This window comes from Prunus avium, chromosome 8, assembly GCF_965620075.1.
Source record: "Prunus avium chromosome 8, drPruAviu1.hap1.1, whole genome shotgun sequence".
NCBI lineage: Eukaryota > Viridiplantae > Streptophyta > Magnoliopsida > Rosales > Rosaceae > Prunus > Prunus avium.
In genome coordinates this window covers 22,819,804-22,839,248 of record NC_142291.1, presented here as the reverse complement: position 1 = coordinate 22,839,248, position 19,445 = coordinate 22,819,804, and the positions used below count along the sequence as shown (strand labels likewise).

Genomic DNA, 19,445 nt, shown 5'->3' with positions numbered 1-19,445 from the left:
AATAGCAAAAGATATTGGAAGTCATTTTCGTCATTTGTAGCGTTATAGATTGCTAGCTATTTCTTTTCCTTTTTTTGGTTTTGTTTGTGTTTCTATATCAAGCTAGCTAATTCATTTGATTTGGTTTATAATTGAGAATCAAATTTGGGAGCCATACATTTGTAATGTAATGTCCAACCATGCTCTTAATGTTAGTGGTTGAAAATGATGCTTTAATATTCTACTCTTAGGCCCTGTTTGGTTCACGGAATGAATTTGATGGGAAATCATTTCCCATGTCATTTCCCAAGAGATGAGAAATGGTGATTCCTTTCCCATGTTTGTTTTGAGTAGGAATGGAAAACAAATTTTGTTTAGTTTCCCAATTGTATCCCTATTAAAGTAATAAAAAAATACCAATAATTGTTGGATAAAAAGTGTAATTATGAATTGTTAGTAAGGACAAATTAGTCAAAAAAAAGTTAGTCTTACTTTCCCATGGGAAGGGAAAGTGAAACCCAAGTAGGAAGGAAGGATTCACTTTCCCTCCTACTTTCCCATGTGCTAGGCAACGCTTTCCCATGCCTGACTTACCAAACATGGGAAAGCAATCGGTTTCCCATCCCCAAGATTCCTTTCCCATGAACCAAACGCAGCCTTATAAGCATCCAATTCCAACGTTTCATTTTTTGAAAGCTCCAACGTCTAAATAGTCCTAGGGTGTGTTTGGGAGGCCTCACTGGACTGGACTAGCTTAAATAGTACTTAAAACCCATGTTTGTTAAGAGAGTGGACTAACTTAAATGAGATTATATAGTCCAACAGTGAAAAATCCCCCTCACTCGCCCCTCTAATTTAGCGAGCTTGAAAAGCGGCTCGCAATATAACACCCACGCTATGTTGAACTCGCGAGTCCGAACTAAACCATCGCAGAACTAAACCTTTGCACTGTCACCACCACCAACCGTATCGACACCAAAAACAATACCCAATTGAATACCCAATCAGTTGACCCAGAGAGCCCTTTCTATCTGCTCCGATTCCTCATGGGGTTACTAATTTCTGCAACCAAACAAACCTAGATCACTGGCTTGTCAAGATCGAAGAGGATGTGCGGCGTGCCTGGGAGAACACCTTTGTTGAAGCCTCTGTTTGAAGCTTTCCCGATTGAATTAAAAAAAAGAGTCAAAAGGGGAGAAGGAGAACTGGGGAAAAAGGGGATGTGGAGGTGGGTTGCGATGAGAGAGAGACAGAGACAGAGACAGAGACAGAGACAGAGGGAATTGGGTTTGGTTGATGTGAGCTCCGATAGTTCTTCTTATGTTTGCAAAGGCCGCAAGGTGAAGAAGCAAGAATGAATCTATTAATCCCAGGGAGCAAGAGAAGATGGCTTCAGTGGGGGAGGTGGATAGGTATCACTGCATTGATGATTTGATCCCATAGGAGGCTTCGTCCAAAAAAAAAAATCCCATAGAAGGCAAAACATCTGCTTTTTCTCCTCGTCCTATTTCCAATGTGATGAACCTAATTATCTTAAACAAAAAAAAAACAAAAAAAATAGAGAGAAAAAAAAGATAAAAAGAATGGGGAGGTTGAGTTGAGTCCGGTTCTGTGCCCCTTGTTTTCTCCTTAGTTTTGTGACATGTGGCACACAACTTAACAGGAGTTTAACTCTGTTAACTCTCTTTTAGTTTTTTTTTCTTTAATTAAAACAATTAAAATATATTATATTAGAATACACGTTTGACAAAAACATTTTGCAGGCCGCTTCATCTTCTACGCTACACTTCAACCCCTATGTCTTCTCTGCACTGCAAAACTCAGCCACTTCATCTTCTCCGCTCTACAAAACTCAGCCCCTGCATATGATTTGTTTTTCTAGTTCACTCATCGGCTGCTGGTTCATCAGGTAAGCACGCTATGCTCTTCATGTTTTTTTCTTTTCTTTTTTGATTGCTGGTTTTTGAGCATCGTATGCAAAACTCAGCCGCTTCATCTTGGGTATATAATTATCAAATGAATTGCGTAATGGGTATATAATTATCAAAACTCAGCCCCTGCATATATTTCACTCGTTGACCACTGGTTCGTGAGGTAAGCCAGGCTCTACTTCATAATTTTTTCCCCCTTTTTGGTTGTTGGTGTTAGAGCCATCGCACAAGAAGCTTTTAAACGATTAATTTGCTATACTTATATACTCATTATGCAATTCATTTGGTTTCAATACTTTTTTTCAGAAAAAGAGAAGGAAGAAGGTTGATCACTGAAGCATACCTCCAGCATTTTGGTTCATTGGAAGTTAATTCCCATCCTGCCTTTTAAATTGATCATATTTTCAAGCTATGTCTCTGGACACTTGGCTACAAAGGCAATTCTGGGAATTTTTGGGTGTCCAGAGATGTTTTTGGGGTGTGTATCAAAAGCTAATCACCCTTATATACGTAGGGATGAATGCTTTATTGGGTGTCCACAGATACACTATTTAATGAATGCTTTATTGGGTACTAATAATTTGGAATTTGTTAAATGGTGAAATGGTTAAGAGTGGTGATTAGATGGGGATGCTGTCCTTAATGTTGAACAACTGCTTATGAATGGAGCCTTGTATGTTGGTCAAACTGTGTAAATGTTATTATTATGTTATATATCCAGAGTGCTTGCCTATGTAGCTCATGTCTATGAGTCTAGCTATTTTCGTTGTCATAATACATTTCAGATTTAAGCATTTTGTTTCTTGAAACATTATTACTAGTTGTGGGTTCTGTTCTCTAGCCCAATGTGTGATCTGTAATTTCCAGATACAATGTGCAGGTTTGCTTAAAATAGATACGAGAATGTAAGTGTAGGTGGGTGTGGGTAGTGGGGGATCTTTGGTGGTTGACATTTGGCTTCTATTTGAAGTGGTTTATTCTTTGAGTAATGATGCTTGCAACTTCTGTAAGAGTACAGTGCCCTGCATCTAAAATCAGTATCTACAAAAAAAATTGATTAGAGTCTCTAACTTGATTTGTAGGAGGAAGAGAAACTAGAAGAGGTACCTGAAATTACCCACAGAGTATACCTGGATATTGATATTGAGGGACAGCACTTAGGTATAGCTTCATGTCAATACTATTACATGAACCACTACAGGCCAAAAGTTAACAAAGAGGAAGCTCACAGCCTAGATGATGTTCTAGTGAAAAAGGTCCAAAGAAGAAGGGATCAAATTCTGGTGAAAAAGGTTCTAGTGGTAGTCAAAGTAGTGAAGGTGGGCATGGTAGGCAGGAAGTGAACATTGAGAAGCAACCATTGCTGAGGTTCATAGTGATGGGAAGGAAATCCTGTACAATAAACATTATGTATTATTTTTCCTCTAAAATCTTTTCTATATGACCCAAAATTCTATGAAGTTTGTATGAGGTTCTGCATTATTAACATCATTGTGCATTCTTCATCATGTTCTGACATGGAGAGAGCTTATTTGAAAGTATGCAGCATGATTAATGCCTTCGTGGCTTGAAATGCAAGTAATATTTTCATTGAATATAATACTTCAACACCATAGGAGGGCAGAGATGCCAAATATCAGAATAAGTTCAAATACCAAGACAGGACAAACATAACAAACGTTCTAAATCAAAACAGAGTTGTAACAAATTATGGAACCCTTGTTAATTGAGAGCTGAACAACCCAAATTCAACATTATGACGCTTGGTGACTCTTGTCAATTGAAAAAGGTGGATCTACTTCAACATTATAACTCTTGGCCCCGGCACTTGTGAATTGAGAGCTAAACAACCCACATTCTCCTTCCAATGGTGATTGTGCCTACACTCATACAATATATATATGTCAAAAGAGCGAAATATACTCAATCAAGTAAATAATTATGATTAAGAAAAGTTTTAACTAAATGCAATGAAGTACCTGCAACAAGTTGACCATGCTAACTGGAAATTCCATGCTTAAATTATTGACAGCAACAAGTTCCTACAATTTTTTGGGTTCAACCAATACAGTAAGAAAAATACAATGAAGCTACAGGGTAATAAACAAAAAAAAGATGAAATTAATAACGAATTTATACAATACCTGTGAAAATTCTGATAGAGGTGTTGGAACAACTTTCGTAGTAGGAACACATATTGAATCAACACTGCTTGAATGTTGCAATTCTGTTTTTCGAGTTCTTCTCTTCTTTGTCAGCTTCTCCAAAACATACTACATCACCAAAATAATCATAATCTACCATCATCCTCGCATCAGCCCAAAAAATATTAGTGATCAAATCATCTTCATCCACTTGTATAGCATAAAAAAAATTAGGATCATTCAATTGCATTTGTTGCAGATACTCTAACACACCACCTGTATCTCCTAACTTCATTTCTCTTGTTCGTTTTGAATGTAAGTAGTTCTTGTAATCATCAGGAATAAATCCAAGACTTTCCCGACCACCAGCTTGTCTACTTAAAAATTCAAGAGTTGCTTTGGGAGCAATTCCTGAACTATCAGCCATATCAACTTCAGCTATTTGTGCAAGAGTGATCTTCCTATGAGACCTAAACAAATGAGTCTTAGACGGACTTGTAGTCACATGGTTATGCTCAGAAACAAATTCTATGACACGATACTTCTCATTCAAATGACAACTAATTTTCATCCTTGCTAAGCATCCACATCTTGTCTCAGCACGATGATATTTCACATTAGAAACACGCTTATCAATTTTACACTTACCTTCAGCGAAGCAAACAAAAAGCCTGTCTCTCAACTGGCCACTTTTGAATTTGTGACAGCTACTTCTTCTAATACTAAAACCAATATTGTATGCATATGCATTGTAAAATTTAAATGCTAAGTCTTCTGTCTCAAACTCCATCCCAATCACAGGAATTAGTTGTTTTTGAATGCTAGAATGAACCAAATCTATTTTTTCATTACCTTTCATAGCTTGTGATGACTTTTCGTTGCTTTCACCTTCTGAAATGTTCAAGCCAGGGCTTGTTTCACCTTCTCCACCTTCCATGCAATTATTTTCCATATTCATATCCTTCAAAAATTGAATCAAACAAAATTTATACATCTAAAATATCTTCCATAACAATAAAAAATTACAATTGATTCAATAAAAATTAAACAGAGCTAAGTATTGTACAATCATATGTTCATATTAGTTATTGATGAAACTAGAAAATGGACATAGATGAAAACCAAAACATCGGAAAAACAGTGTTTCAAGAAAAATTAATATATTTTATATTAGTTGTTACTGTAGATGAAATGAAAAGTCATCACAAGATTGAAACCAAAATGAATTTGATTCAAATGAATGGCATATTGGGTATATGATTGTCGCAAGTTATATATTTATAAGTTTTTCATAAGATGTTGAAAAACCAGCAATCAAAAAGCAGAAGAAAAAAACATGAAGAGTAGAGTGTGCTTACCTGATGAACCAAGAGCCAACAAGCGAACTAGAAAAACAAACCATATGCAGGGCTGAGTTTCGTGGAGTGGAGAAGATGAAGTGGCTGATTTTTGCAGTGTTTTTACGTCTGTAGGGGTTGAAGTGTAGCGTAGATGATGAAACTACCTACAGTGTTTTTATCAAACATGTATTCTAATATAATATATTTTAATTGTTTTAATCAAAGAAAAAAATTACTAAAAGAGAGTTAACAGAGTTAAACTCCTGTTAAGTTGTGTGCCACATGTCACAAAACTAAGGAGGAAACATGGGGGCACAGGAACTTTGGTAACAGGAAAACCGGACTCGGTTGAGTTGGGTCTGGATCTAATGGGTTTTTTTGTTTAAGATAATTTTAGCCTTTAAAAAAATTAAGAATTTTTGTTTTTTTTTTAATTATTGTTTTAAATTTAAATATTACAATAAAATTATTTTAGTCCGACCACACAGCACCAAACATAGGTCTTCACTATTTTTACAATCCAGCTTCTTAGTTCGACGCAAAACCAAACGTAGGTTAGTACTTAATCCAGCTTAAGCCAATCCAAGCCAATCCAAGATAGTCTCAGGATTTAATCCAGTCCATAACAGTCCGACGTACCAAACGACCCCCTAATGCTTTCCAAACATGTACCTTTCAACACTTTTGTGGGAACCGAATTTTAGCCAAACCCTAGGTCAAATATTATTAGGGACTTGATTCTCATTAAATCCATAATTGATTTAAATCTCCTAAAATCAGAAAAATAAATCATTTCCCAACAAGGATTATTTTTCTCCAAACCCTAATCCTACGAGGCTCTATAAATACGAGGCTATGCAAGGCACGAGGTAAGCTATTCTAAGCTCACAAAAATTCCCTCCTTGCCGCCCTCTCTCTCTCTCTCCCTTACACAAGGCTCCATCCATCACACACAACTCTGGCCACCTAGCTCACACCATACATATATCTCCGTACCCTTTTTAGCTATTGATTCTCTACGAATCAATTGAACTAACTTAGGCATCGGAGAGCCTTTGGCCAATACCCCCCGGGTGTGGTCCTCTTATTCCAATCTATTTTGCAGGGAGAAAGAGACGACGAAGAAGAAAGGGGAATCAATCGATCAAATATTCTCGTGGGATGAAATTTGCTCCCACAAATTGGTTCTTTCATTGAGAGCACGAGATATACTCAAAGCGTGCTCCAAACCTATTTTCTAATCCACCGAAGCCTTACAAACAACCATGGTTGGAAGCAAACACTCTAGGAGCAAAACCACCGCAACGGCGCACTCCGAAACGGCTGAAACCTCACTGCCACCACGAGGTACAGCTGCTGCCAGTGTTTTGCAGCAGCCTCCCACGGCTGCCAACGCTTTCCAACAGCCCCCTAGCGAGTTCAAGCAACCCCCCGTGGCTGCCCGTGCCATCCAACCACCTTCGGAGACCTCACAACATCTTCAAACAGTTGTTGTACATGTTTTGCAGTAGCCTCCGGCGGCTGCTAGCCCATTTCTGCAGCTTCCCGTGGCTACCAGCACATCGCAGCAACCTCCCGTGGCTGCCCATACCTTGTCGCAGCCTCCGAAAGCCATAGAACAATCGCCAATGGCCGCCAGAACGACCATACATGCGGCTGGAATTGTTGCACCTCTTGTTGCCGTGCCAAACCATGGCCTTATGGCCTTCTCCACCTTGCCACTGCAAGGACCAAGCGACGGCGCCATTTTGGAACAAATCTGAACATTCCCTCCATTGCAACCACACTTGATGTATGCACCTGTGTGCGCATCAAATGGAGCCCTAGCCCATATGCCATTGGGCCCGATTCACACCTCTCTACCCGACCTACACAGTCAAGTGGGAATTAATTCACTGGTTGATCAACTCGTGCAGAGGGTCCATGACCAAAACAATTTAATTGGCCAACTACTCAGGCAGATCAACTTGAATTAAGGCCCTGACTTGGGAGCCCGTGAAGAGGAGAGAAGGATCCGCGAGCATACCGACGAGCATTTTGAGGGATCCCAGACTAGTCGAACAAGGACAGACGAGCAGGGGAGAGAACGAGATTCTGCTAACGAGATGTATGCAAGCCGTATTCTAAGCCGGTCGACAATCCGTTCAAGGTTAGATTCAAGGACCAATGTGCACGAGAGGTTGGGCCCATAGTCCAATGTCCATGCTAGCCTGGGCTTGCAAAGGAGTATCCATTCTAGGCTAGGCCCACAAGGGGCACGAGTTCGTGAACGCAACGACCGACGCTCACCAACCCGCTCAAGAACCAACTCAAGACGACAACTCGTGGAGGAATCCTCGCAAGCTCAATCTACTAATTTGCCCCACGTGCAGGGCAACCAAGGAGGTCGACCTCTGCGAGTCAATGAGGAAGTCAACCATCCCCGCCCGAATCACGAAGGTCACCAAGTGATCGGCAAGCCATGCGCGCGGAAGACGTCGAGAAGCTCGTAAATGACCAACTTCGAAACTTAAAGATTGGCGGAAATTTCGAAGATGCTCTACGTAGGAAGGTGGACCAAGCAAACTCTACGCCGCCGAAATCAAGCAGGCTGCTCCCCCGAAGCGATTCTCAACGCCTTCGTTTGTTGTTAATATTATGTTAACTCGCAATTGTACGGGGCAATTAGTAGTATAGCAAGACAAGTACGAGGTCGTACCCACGAAGACTGAGAAGTTAAAACTAGTTATGTACTTAGATTACCAAATTCAAGAAAGTAGGAGGTTATGTCTAAAACAGAATTTAAAACAAGAGTGGTTGTGATTGTTGAACAAAAGAAGCAAAATGAAATTGCAAACAAAAACAAGTAAACAAATGTAACAAAGAGTGGTTTTAAGAGTTGGAAAACAGATTTTGAGACTAGGGCATTCAAATCACCATAACAATTCAATTCTGGGTTATAAAGATTCAAGTAACAAGTCTAATTCAGATTCAAAGATTGATTCTAGCTAAAGTATGATTAGGCCATGGTGTTTGGTCCTAACCTTGTGTTCCTAATTCCCTAATTTGATCATTTGTTGTCTAACCTAAAATTAAGCATTAGGAACCCATTAAGCATAGAAGAACATTTTAAACAACCAAGTATGTATCTAATCCCTGTTGTCGAATGTCCATACATACTCTTCCTATTCATAGTTCAATTCGAATTAAAGCATGGTGTATACTCTTAATTCAAACCAAGATAGTTAACAAACAAGTTCTAATGGTGATCAATCATTCAAACAAGCATGTTAACTTATAAGCATAATGAATAAGAACATGAATCATGAATCAAACTTGAAACTCCAAACTTATAAACCCAGAATATTCATGTTAGGTTACATCGAAGCCCTAGTTATGGATTTAGCTACTCATAATGGAAAAGAGACTTGAACAGAAATGAGAAAACATAATGAATGCAATAAGAGTAGAAAAACCCTTTTTCTGAAGTTCTTGTGGTGTCCAAGGCTTCTCCAAGTGCTTCTCCACTTCTAATGCTTCTCCAAGAGCTTCCCCACTTCTAGAAAGATGTATGAAGGATATGGAGGTGATTTGGGATGAGTTTGAGTGAGTGGTGATGGCTAAGGAAGATGAAATTCGTAGGGAAATGGAAGAGAGGTTTGCTGGAGTTGTTTTGGTGATTGTTGGAGTGTTTGGGATTTTGAGAGTGTTTGAGGATGGCTGGAGTGAATTGTGGGGTTGTGAATCCCAGGATTTGTTTTGTCTTGAATGTGGAATGGATGTGGTATTTATAGGGAGAGGGGAGTGATAAATATGAATTCAATATGGCTAATGCATACAACACTTGCATTATAAAAGATGAATTGGTTGATGCACTTCACTAATGCATACAACACTTGCATTATAAAATCTGAATTGGTTGATGCACTTCACCAATAAATCCCACCAGCAGCCCTAGCTCATCTTCATGTCACCATGACCAAGCTTCCAACCAGCTACAATAGCTCATGCCTAGCTCACCATGACCAAGCTTCCAACCAGCTCATCCTCATGTCAGCATGACCAGCAACTTCTTGGGCTTACGAATTGGGCTAGGCTGAATCAAATGATGACTTTAAGATGTCTACTGTGAAGTTCAGAATGTGTTTGATCCAACCACACAAGTATTGGCCCAATCCAAGCTCGGATGAAGAAGTTAAGGCCAAAACAAATTGCTAACTCGTTTTGCTCGCTGACAAAATCCATCCTGAGCATGGTTCTGTGTTTGCTAGGTAAAGGACTCCAGATTTATCCAATGGGGATGAATTTTGGATATGTTATAGTACACACCCATTGGAACAACTTTCATGAAGAATGCTGCCTCATCCGAGCTGTGTAGGTTGCTGAAACAAAGCTTGCAATATGACCTACGGAACTGGACTGGCAGGGGGCTGTAGCCAAAATGAGTTTGTCTTTAAGCTCTTCTTCCATTCATCCAAATCAGGCCTAAACATGCTTGAATTGCATGAATTATGCTCTCTTACTCTATTGGCCTACAAAACACACAAATAGAGGCAAATAACTCATAATTATAGGAAACTAAGCAAAAGAAGTAAGTAAATTGGGCATGTATATGTATGAAATTATGAGCTTAACACACCCCCAAACCTAGATTTTGCTAGTCCTCGAGCAAAACAAAAGAAAAACAAAGGTAAAAACAAAACAAGAAGTTAACTAGACCACTTTCGTAGGTAACTCGATTGCATTGAGCGTATGCAACAAGCCTTTAAACCTCTAGGCATCCCTAGTAGGAGGAGTTGTGTCTCCTGAGGGTTTAACAGATACGATACCCACAAACGCTTTACTGAGTCTACAAAACAAAGTGGTTAGAAAAAAAAAAAAAAAACTTTGAAATCAACTAATGAAAATGAAAGAAAACTTTAGTCATACCTCCAACACCATAGAGTTGCCAAGATATGTGATCAATCAGTGTGTACAAGTGGAAGCTATAGCTCAAAGGCACACGGTTTCAAAGCAAGCACACTCAAACCTTGAATAGAGAACATGCTTCGACTCTAATTCTCACAGATAACACTCAATCATTCAGAACCTAAGGTTTAATTCTCTCAAGAAAGCATAAGTGAGTGTATGAAATAGAAGCACAAATTTGGTTAGATCTCATGAAAGGAATTAAATACTATGAATAGAGATACACACATACTTACCAGCACCCATGAATACATCCTCAAAGATCAGCTAGGTCTTTCACAAGGTTGTAATGAAAGGCTAAGGTTAGGGGAAATGGAAGAATTGGAAGGAAAAACAAGTAACTTAAGAACATACCAAGGTTGTATTCTTCATTGATCTGCAAGGTATCATTGATTTATAATGGCATGGCTGCAAACTTCATGGTACCACCTGGCATAGACCTTATATTTCACACTTAGATCAAATCGACACACTTTCTCTTTATCTTTCTTATTTGCTGATTTGATCTGCTTCTTCTTTAACTTCATTGCACAGATTCACATCATCTTTCATTTAGGCACATGGCAGCAACTTCCTTGCTTCAAACTTTATCTTGGCACACCTTAGTATATTTCTAAGCTATAGGGTATGGCTACAATAGGTCAAGTATCTCAGATTGGGATACAAAGGTAGGGAAATGATGAGGGTGATAGAAGAAAAAGGCTTTAAGTGTTTGGCTTCAAGAGGGCTAATGGAACACACATATGGGTAGGGTGAAAAGAAAGCACATAGAATAGTTATACACACATAGCCTAGCATCACTTCAATGAGTTCATTCAATAATGAGAGCAAGCACATGATATCTGCAAAAGAGAATCATCCTTAGTATTCAATCAAAATGAAATGATGAGATCAATTAGAGTGAATTGAAGAAAATAAGTATGGATGAGAAATAGAACACTTTAAACCCTCTCAAGAAAGCAATTAGGCTCGATATAGCTCACTAGGGTAGTCTCCACTATTTTCCTTCAAGAATTTGAGCATGGTACTTTAGCCACCAGAATTCTAAGAGCAAAAGCTTTATGAAGTGCAAAATTCTGATATGAAAACCTCAAATAGCAGCTCCATAGCATTGATTGTATGACATTCTTAAAAATAATAATAATAATAATAATAAAAAAAGTGACAAGAGAACGAAAATTGAAAACACAAATGGATAAGAAAATTGAAATTGAAAACCTTCCCCCCAGACCTGAATTGAACATTGTCCTCAATGTGAAAGCATACAAAAGATGATTGAGAACAAACAAATGATAAAGGGAAAAGTTTAGAAGAAGGTTTAGGAAAAATAAAAAATAAAAAAAATGAATATATAACCAACTCACGGATGACCAGTTAAGGGCCTCAGAAAACACAGCCAGGGGATCCGGGAAGGTTGGAGGGGTCACAATGGTCCCGCTTAAAATCCAAACTTCTTAGACACCGAAGGTGTCGCCTAAAGAACTCTTAGACACTGTATTGACGGAGGTGCTCACTGGGGTTACCAAAAGTTAGCTTATATGAAATTTTTATTTATTTATTTTATTTATTTATAAAAAGGAACAGAAACTTAAAATGACTAAAATAAAAACAAAACAAGTAAAGAGAAAGGATTGAAATGCTTCCCATTGATGCAATTAGGTCGATTGCTACCAAACACCTTCTTCTTGAACACATGGGTTGCCTCCCAAGAAGCGCCTTAGTTACTGTCTTGGCAAGACATTGTGCAATCAGCTAAGTTGATGGTACGAAGGGAAGTTGATCTACCACATGGCCAGTTTGGATGCCAGCTGAAACTCCCTCATAGAATGGCTTTAAACGTTGTCCATTTACTTTGAAAGTCGAGCCATCTTTAGGGTTTTGAATCTCCACAGCTCCATAGGGAGAAACATTGACCACGGTGAATGGGCCTTGCCATCTAGACTTCAATTTTCCTGGAAAGAGACGCAAACGTGAGTTAAACAAAAGAACTGACATACCTTTGGAGAACTCTTTCCGTTGAATGTTTCTGTCATGGTAACTCTTGGTTCGTTCTTTGTAAAGCTTTGCATTCTCATAAGACTCATGTCTAATTTCTTCCAATTCATTGAGCTGAAACTTTCTTGCATGGCCTGCCTTGTCTAGATCAAAATTCAACTTCTTGATGGCCCAAAAAGCATTGTGTTCAAGCTCCATTGGCAGGTGACAAGCTTTCCCAAACACAAGACGATAAGGGCTCATTCCAATGGGAGTCTTATATGCAGTCCTATAAGCCCATAATGCATCATTGAGCTTGGCTGCCCAATCTTTCCTTGTATTGTTCACCACCTTCTCCAGGATGTGCTTAATTTCTCTATTGCTTATTTCCCCTTGACCAGAAGTTTGCGGATGATATGGTGTAGAGACTCGATGGGTGATGTTGTACTTTTTCATGAGTGCTTCGAATGGCTTGTTACAGAAGTGGCTGCCTCCATCACTAATGACAGCCCTTGGAGTACCAAACCTTGTGAAAATATTATCCTTCAAGAACTTCAGCACCACCTTATAATCATTGGTTTTGGTGGCTATGGCTTCCACCCATTTAGACACATAATCAACAGCAACAAGTATGTAAGTATAACCAAAGGAAGATGGGAATGGTCCCATGAAATCAATACCCCACACATCGAAGAGCTCCACAACAAGTATGTTATTCAATGGCATTTCATTCCTGCGACTTATGTTCCCCATCCTTTGGCACCTATCACACTTACACAAAAATTAAACGCATCTTTGAATAGAGTGGGCCAAAAGAAACCAGATTGCAGAATTTTAAGTGCTGTTTTCTTAGCTCCAAAGTGACCTCCACAAGCCAATTCGTGGCTATGCCTAAATATGCTTTCTTGCTCTTCTTCTGGAACACATCTTCTGATGAGTTGATCCGGGCAATGCTTGAATAAGAAAGGTTCATCCCAGACATAATGTTTCACCATGGAAAAGAACTTCTTCTTGTCATGAGAAGTTAGATCATTTCTAAGAACACCACAAGCAAGATAATTAACAAAATCAGCATACCATGGCTCTTTGACTTGGGCAGCATATAGTTGTTCATCAGGGAAAGTCTCATTCAAGGGTAGCATAGCTGCTCCTTTTTCTTCAACCACAATTCTGCTCAAATGATCAGCTACCACATTCTCACATCCCTTCTTATCTCGAATCTCCAAATCGAATTCTTGCAGCAAGAGAATCCATCTAATCAAGCGTGGTTTGGCATCCTTCTTAGTGAGCAAGTATCTAAGAGCTGCATGGTCAGAATAAACAATTACTTTAGAACCAACAAGGTAAGTGTTAAGCTCATAATTTCATACATATACATGCCCTATTTACTTACTTCTTTTGCTTAGTTTCTTAGATTTCTAAGTTATTTGCCTCCCTTTGTGTGTTTTGTAGGCAAATAGAGTAAGAGAGCATAATTCATGCAATTCAAGCATGTTAAGGCCTAATTTGGATGAATGGATGAAGAGCTTAAAAGACAAACTCATTTTGGCTACAGCCCCCTGCCAGTCCAGTTCCGTAGGTCATATTGCAAGCTTTGTTTCAGCAACCTACACAGCTCGGATGAGGCAGAATTCTTCATGAAAGTTGTTCCAATGGGTGTGTAATATAACATATCCAAAATTCAGCCCCAGTGGATAAATATGGAGTCTGTTACCTAGCAAACACAGAGCCATGCTCAGGATGGATTTTATCAGCGCGCAAAATGAGTTAGCTATTTGTTTTGGCCTTAACTTCCTCCTCCGACCTTGGATTGGCCCAAATGATATATGGCTGGAAAGAAGACATTCTGAACTTCAAGTTTGAGTGCTTAAAGTCTTAATTTACTTAAGGTAAGCCCAATTTGTAAGCCCTTGAAGTTGCTGGTCATGCTGACCTCAGGATGAGCTATTGTTTCTGGTTGGAAGCTTGGTCATGGTGACATGAAGATGAGCTAGGGCTGCTGGTGGGATTTATTGGTGAAGTGCATCAACCAATTCAAATTTTCTAATACAAGTGCATCAACCATTTCAGATTTTATAAAACAAGTGTTGTATGCATTAGCCATATTGAATTCAGATTTTCATCTTCCTTAGGCCTATAAATAGTGAGGTTTCCCAAGCTTGTAAACACACCCCAAGGGGGGGAGCTCTCAAACACTTCTCTAGAGCTCCCTTCCCTTCTCTCCCTCAAATTCTCTTAGTTTCTCTTTCTAGTTTTCAATTGTTATAATGAGATCTTTGTGCTGAAATTCTCCTTAAGTTTTTCTTAGTTCCACTTTACTTTTCATTATGTAAATTCTTTTCTTTAGTTTCAAGTTTGATTAGTTTCCAAGTTTCAATTATGGTTTTTGTTCTTATTCATTATGCTTATAAGTTAATATGCTAGTTTGAATGATTGATCACCATTTAGGCTTGCATGTTAGCTATCTTGGTTTGAATTAAGAGTATACACCATGCTTTAATTCGAATTGAACTATGAATAGGAAGAGTATGTATGGACATTCGACAACAGGGATTAGATACATGCTTGGTTGTTTAAATTGTTCTTCTATGCTTAATGGGTTCCTAATGCTTAATTTTAGGTTAGACAACAAATGATCAAATTAGGGAATTATGAACACAAGGTTATGACCACACACCATGGCTTAATCATACTTTAGCTAGAATCAATCCATTAATCTAATTGAACTTGGGAACTTATTTGCTTGAGTTATTTCTTTTTTTCTTGTTGTATTTATTTCCTTTCTTTTTCATTTCTGTTTTGTGTAGGGAAAATGAATTGGATCATTCAATCACCAATCCTCGTGGGATCGACCTCGCACTTACATATGCTATACTACCAAACGGCTCGTGCACTTGCGAGTATCACAAGTTGAGGATGCAACTGAATCCATTTTGGTGCAGCTGTATCTATGCAACAGTAAGAATGAAATTTTTCTAAAGCAAAAACCACAGCAAGCAACTCCTTCTCTGTTGTGGAGTAGTTGATTTGAGCATCATTCAAGGTCCGGCTAGCATAATGAATCACATGGGGCAGCTTGTTCTTCTTTTGACCTAAAACTGCACCAATAGCAAAGTCAGAGGCATCACACATTATTTCAAATGGTAAAGACCAATCCGGAGCTATGATAATAGGGGCTGAAGTTAGCTCCCTCTTCAAGGTAGTAAAAGCTTCCATGCAAGCTTCATTAAACTCAAAAACAGCATCCTTAGCAAGGAGATTACACAATGGCCTTGTAATGCTTGAGAAATTTTTGATGAACCTTCTATAGAATCCAGCATGACCTAGAAAGCTTCTAATTCCTTTAACAGAGGTAGGGGGTGGAAGATTTGAGATGAGGTCGATCTTGGCTTTATCCACTTCGATTCCCTTGCTTGAAATCACATGGCCTAGTACAATGCCTTGTCTCACCATGAAGTGACACTTCTCCCAATTCAAAATCAGATTTGTTTCCTGGCATCTTTTAAGCACTAGAGACAAGTGGTGAAGACAATTATCAAAAGAGGAACCAAAAACTGAAAAATCATCCATAAATACCTCAATGAATCGTTCCACCATATCTGAAAAGATTGACATCATGCATCTTTGGAAAGTTGTTGGGGCATTGCACAAACCGAATGGCATCCTTCTATAAGCAAACGTACCAAATGGGCATGTGAATGTGGTTTTCTCTTGGTCTTCCGGAGCAATGGGAATTTGATTATAACCTGAAAAACCATCAAGAAAACAATAGTAAGCATGGCCAGATAAACGTTCAAGCATTTGATCAATAAAAGGCAAGGGGAAATGATCTTTTCTAGTGGATGTGTTCAACTTCCTGTAATCAATGCAAACTCTCCAACCAGTGACAGTTCGTGTAGGAACTAGCTCATTCTTCTCATTCTTCACAACGGTGATTCCGGACTTCTTTGGAACAACTTGCACAGGGCTCACCCACTTAGAATCTGAAATTGGGTAGATGATTCCTACATCGAGTAGCTTTAAAACTTCAGCTCTAACCACCTCTTTCATGTTGGGATTTAGCCTCCTTTGGGCATCACGAGATGGTTTGCTGTCTTCTTCCATTAAAATCCGGTGCATGCACATGCTTGGACTAATTCCTTTGATGTCTGCTATGGTCCACCCAATGGCTGTTTTATGCTCTTTTAGAACTTTAATTAAGCTCTCTTCTTCATGTGAGGAGAGACCTGCAGCAATTATAACAGGGAGAGTTTCGTTAGCACCCAAATATGTATATTTAAGATTATTGGGAAGAGGTTTAAGTTCTAGCTTTGGTGGGATGACAATGGATGGCTCCAATTTCGTGGATGATGGTCCAAGAGGCTCGATTGGTGGCTGTTGCGTAGATACAGCTGCACCAAAATGGATTCAGTTGCATCCTCAACTTGTGATACTCGCAAGTGCACGAGCCGTTTGGTAGTATAGCATATGTAAGTGCGAGGTCGATCCCACGAGGATTGGTGATTGAATGATCCAATTCATTTTCCCTACACAAAACAGAAATGAAAAAGAAAGGAAATAAATAAAACAAGGAAGAAATAACTCAATCAAATAAGTTTCCAAGTTCAATTAGATTAATGGATTGATTCTAGCTAAAGTATGATTAAGCCATGGTGTGTGGTCATAACCTTGTGTTCCTAATTCCCTAATTTGATCATTTGTTGTCTAACCTAAAATTAAGCATTAGGAACCCATTAAGCATAGAAGAACATTTTAAACAACCAAGCATGTATCTAATCCCTGTTGTCGAATGTCCATACATACTCTTCCTATTCATAGTTCAATTCGAATTAAAGCATGGTGTATACTCTTAATTCAAACCAAGATAGCTAACATGCAAGCCTAAATGGTGATCAATCATTCAAACTAGCATATTAACTTATAAGCATAATGAATAAGAACAAAAACCATAATTGAAACTTGGAAACTAATTAAACTTGAATACTTAAGAAAGAATGTACATTACAAGAAAAATAAATTACAACTAAGAAAACATTAAAGAAAGCTAGAATTGAGAACTAGAAAACAAAACTAAGAGAATTTGAGGGAGAGAAGGGAAGGGAGCTCTAGAGAAGTGTTTGAGAGCTCCCCCCCTTGGGGTGTGTTTACAAGCTTGGGAAACCTCACTATATATAGGCCTAAGGAAGCTGAAAATCTGAATTAAGTATGGCTAATGCATACAACACTTTGTTTTATAAAATCTGAAATGGTTGATGCACTTCACTAATGCATACAACACTTCCATTATAAAATCTGAAATGGTTGATGCACTTCACTAATAAATCCCACCAGCAGCCCTAGCTCATCTTCATGTCACCATGACCAAGCTTCCAACCAGAAATAATAGCTCATCCTGAGGTCAGCATGACCAGCAACTTCAAGGGCTTACGAATTGGGCTTCCCTTAAGCAAATTAAGACTTTAAGCACTCAAACTTGAAGTTCAGAATGTCTTCTTTCCAGCCATATATCATTTGGGCCAATCCAAGGTCGGAGGAGGAAGTTAAGGCCAAAACAAATTGCTAACTCATTTTGCGCGCTGATAAAATCCATCCTGAGCATGGCTCTGTGTTTGCTAGGTAACAGACTCCACAATTATCCAATGGGGCTGAATTTCGGATATGTTATAGTATACACCCATTGGAACAACTTTCATGAAGAATGTGGCCTCATCCGAGCTATGTAGGTTGCTGAAACAAAGCTTGCAATATGACCTACGAAACTGGGCTGGCAGGGGACTGTAGCCAAAATTGAGTTTGTCTTTAAGCTCTTCATCCATTCATCCAAATTAGGCCCTAACATGCATGGATTGCATCATTTACTATCCAAAGCCCTCATTATTACCTAAAGCTCAATGAACTGAAAGATAAACACAAAAAGGATTAAAAGCACAAGTTTAACTCAAAAACATAACCAAATCATAAGCTAGAAGGGTACAAAATGATATACAATTATGAACCGATCAAATACCCCCAAACCTAGATTTTGCTAGTCCTCGAGCAAAACAAAAGGAAAACAAAGATAAAAACAAACAAGAAGTTAACTAGACCACTTTCGTAGGTAACTCGATTGCATTGAGCATATGCAACAAGCCTTTAAACCTCTAGGCATCCCTAGTAGGAGGAGTTGTGTCTCCTGAGGGTTTAACAGTTACGATACCCACAAACGTTTTTCTAACTCTACAAAACAAAATGGTTAGAAAACTTATTAGATTTGTTAGTTCTTAAGCAAAACCAAAAAACAAAAACAAACATAAAAATAAAAACAAAACACAAAACACAAAACACAAAACACAAAAACAAAAAAAAACAAAATCAAAATAAAAACTCAAAACAATCTTTCCGAACATTTTGTGAAGAGAAATGACTCATGCACATGACTTAAACGTTTTGACAATAAAAGCTCAATTTTAGACATTATTCACAAAGCGGCAAAGTTCAAAACATAATATGCTCAAAGTGTAGTAGTGTGATAGCCAAATGCAACAAATTCCCCAATCTTAGTTTTCACACAATTTCAAAAATCATACAAAGCACAAATTCAACTTCAAATCTCACCAAAGTTGTCCTCTCACAAATGAATCACTCGGAAGAGGGCTACAATGCAACACTCAGTTATAAACATGAGATTAGAGTTAAACCATAAGGGACTTAACTCGCAATAGAAAGATGAAGAACTTGCATTAATATGATCTCAAGAAGGATGCCAAACACTTAAAAGTAGAAAAATAAATGCAATTCAACCACATGACATTTAAGATCAATTTAGGTCTTTAGCATAGGTTGTAATGGGGCCACGGCTGTAAGGTGAGTAAGAAATGAAGGGTATGGATAAAACAAAGTCCAAGAAACTCAAAATATAAGAGCATAAAACAATTGTTTACAAGACTTCGAATCATCACGATTAGATTTTTTTCTTTTACACGATCAAAACTCCTTATACCTTCATTTACAATTATTCATACTCCTTTCCTTGAATTGAACAAACACCAATTTATTTAGAAGGCCCAAAAATGAAACCCAAAAATGAAATTTCATTCAACCACCACTTAATCACAATTTTTCTCTTTTCTTTCACCAATTGTGTGATTTTT

General features: G+C 38.4%; 2 long non-coding RNA genes across 4 annotated transcripts; one reads left to right on the top strand and one right to left on the bottom strand.

Annotated features, from left to right (window-relative positions):
• Positions 1-861: 861 nt before the first annotated feature.
• Positions 862-3,405, top strand: LOC110759419 (uncharacterized). Of its 3 annotated transcripts, XR_015826194.1 has the most exons (4): positions 862-1,456; positions 1,743-1,888; positions 2,217-2,388; positions 2,993-3,405. It is a non-coding gene; the product is annotated as an uncharacterized LOC110759419 (long non-coding RNA). The 3 variants fall into 3 exon arrangements; XR_002527114.2 differs by lacking the exon at positions 2,993-3,405 and having other exon boundaries at positions 862-1,391; positions 2,217-2,982; XR_015826193.1 differs by lacking the exon at positions 2,993-3,405 and having other exon boundaries at positions 864-1,456; positions 2,217-2,981.
• A 150-nt stretch (positions 3,406-3,555) lies between these two features.
• Positions 3,556-4,174, bottom strand: LOC110759433 (uncharacterized). The gene is made up of 3 exons (XR_015826230.1): positions 4,055-4,174; positions 3,890-3,952; positions 3,556-3,790 (listed from the first exon to the last, which is right to left on the bottom strand). It is a non-coding gene; the product is annotated as an uncharacterized LOC110759433 (long non-coding RNA).
• Positions 4,175-19,445: the final 15,271 nt, after the last annotated feature.